This window comes from Echinops telfairi, unplaced genomic scaffold (assembly GCF_000313985.2).
Source record: "Echinops telfairi isolate 266 unplaced genomic scaffold, ASM31398v2 ScPeMD7_5;HRSCAF=22, whole genome shotgun sequence".
Classification (NCBI taxonomy): domain Eukaryota; kingdom Metazoa; phylum Chordata; class Mammalia; order Afrosoricida; family Tenrecidae; genus Echinops; species Echinops telfairi.
This window is the reverse complement of record NW_022103901.1, coordinates 12,488,491-12,490,715: the sequence shown is the minus strand read 5'-3', so window position 1 is coordinate 12,490,715 and position 2,225 is coordinate 12,488,491. Positions and strand designations below refer to the sequence as shown.

The window sequence follows — 2,225 nt, the reverse complement described above, 5'->3', positions numbered from 1 at the left end:
ACGTGGCTCCTCCAGCTCCAGGGCTCTAGCGTGGCTTTATGTGTCGTCAACAGGAATAAGTCTTGCAGGGAGCGTGCATCTGGCCTCCAGTGAGCTGTTTTTCGATCCTCCAAATGAGGTCATCAAGCTGCAACCTGATTGACAGGCTAGATTCAACCCCTCCACAAATTGACACCAGATGATGTGACTACCACAGGCATCTTGCTCAAAACAATTAGGTTTCCCTTCAGAGTTACCCCAGTAGGTGCTCCAGAAAGGGTTGGACTTGTGTCTCTCGCCTTTTCCACAGCATCTACCCACAGCAAACCAGACACCGTTCTCAGCCAGCTCATAGCCCAGGCCCACCCTTCCCAATCCTGTCGCCATGTCTCTCTCGGGCAAGTCACCGGCCTCTTTGCAGCACTCAGCATAGGTAAGGACTCCTCTTCACTCAAAGGACACAAACAAAGCCAAGCTCACTTCACTGAGTTGATTCACACTCATCGCTACCCTATAGGGCAGGGTGGACGTGCCCCGTGGGTTTACAAGTCTGTAACTTTTCTTTTTTGAAATAGCTTTATGAGCACCTCATCCACATGCCATACAATTCCATAATTCAACCACATCAAGAAGAGTTGTACAATTGTCACCCTATTCAATTCTGGAACATTTTCTTAAAAACTGTCACTTTAAAAAAATCATTTTATTGGGGGCTCATACAAGGCTTATCACAATCCATCCATTGTGTCAAGCACATTGCACATTTGTTGCCGTCATCATTCTCAAAACATCTGCTTTCCACTTGAGCCCCTGGCATCAAAATCAGCTCCTCATTTTTCCCATAAACTGTCACTTTTGATCAGCATAGAAAGTGATGGTTTTTTCCCCCATCGGGTGGCTGGTGGTTTTGAACTGCTGACCTTGTGGCTAGCAGTCCAATACGTGACCTAGTACACCACCAGAGCTCCTTCTCTTGCCCTCGAAACAAAACAAAACAAATCCACTGCCACTGAGTTGATGCCAACTCACAGTGACCCTATGGGACAGGGTCCTATAAAGACTCTTTACGGGTATAGAAAGCTTTGTCCTTCTTCCATTAGCACCTTCTTAAAAAGTCAGCCTTCGCACCCTAAAATGAGAGTCCCGTAAAGTCTTAGCCTCTAAGATCTTTGCCTCTAAGGACCACTCTGGCTGCCTTTGTTCCAAGACAGATTTGTTTGTCCTTTTGGCAGCCCGTGGTACTTTCAATATTCTTTGCCCGCACCATCGTTGAAATACATCAGTTCTTCCCTGGTCTTTCTTAGTCAATGTCCAACTGACACACATGTAGGGGGCCATCTTCGTCCTTCTCTTCCGTCTGCCTGCCCTCACCCACCCTCCCCTTTTGTGACAAGCTCTGTCACTTCCCAACCCTGTCCTATGCTCACCCATACTCCATCCCAGCACCCTTTGGGCTGCCTCCAAAACGGAAAACAATCCAGTTGACAAAACAGTACGTCTGCTTTGAAAGACAAGATTTTGTGTGTGTGTGGTGGGAGGGTTCTACCTACTGGGGTTGTCTCAATAGAGCTGTTTTGTGTAAACAGAGACCATTTTCAGATCCAACTAAAGATATGAATATGTAGTATGCATAATTAAACATAAGCCTAATACAGGATATCGTATGTGAGTTCTTAAAACTACCATAGGCGCGTGTAACTTATGACAAAACTATAATAATTTATGAATTATGAAGGGTTCAGGAGGGAGGGGGGAAATGAGCAAATGATATTGAGGGCTAAAGTAGAGGGCAAATGTTTTGAGACTGATGAGGGCAACAGGTGTACATATGTGCTTGACTCAATGGATGTATGTATGGACTGTGATAAGAATTATACGAGCCCTCAATAAAATAATTTTTAAAAACTGAGGGCAACAAATGTACAAATGTGCTTTATACAATTGCTGTATGTATGGATTGTGATGAGTTGTATGAGCCCCCAATAAAATGACTTTTAAAAAAACTGCCATAGGCGCATACAGAAAATACCACGTGAACGTTCACAGTTGATGTCATTGCTGTACATGTGACCTTTGGTTGGAAATGGAAGCAATTTAGGTCCTTTTTCCAGAAGACAGAATGGGCTGAGAGACACTGCCTGGTCTTGGCACAAGGGACTCCATTCTGAATCCGGCACCTTCTTAGTTCTCAGAACTCACCTCTCATGGGCCTCCCTCACATCGGCCTCCCCTCCCCTCGCTGAAAA

The 2,225-nt window shown here is 45.2% G+C and overlaps 1 protein-coding gene across 3 annotated transcripts in view; it reads right to left on the bottom strand.

Annotated features, from left to right (window-relative positions):
- STYXL1 (serine/threonine/tyrosine interacting like 1) overlaps positions 1 to 2,225 on the bottom strand; it is a 45,159-nt gene that overhangs the window by 33,408 nt on the left and 9,526 nt on the right. The gene's annotated exons all lie outside the window — the stretch shown is intronic.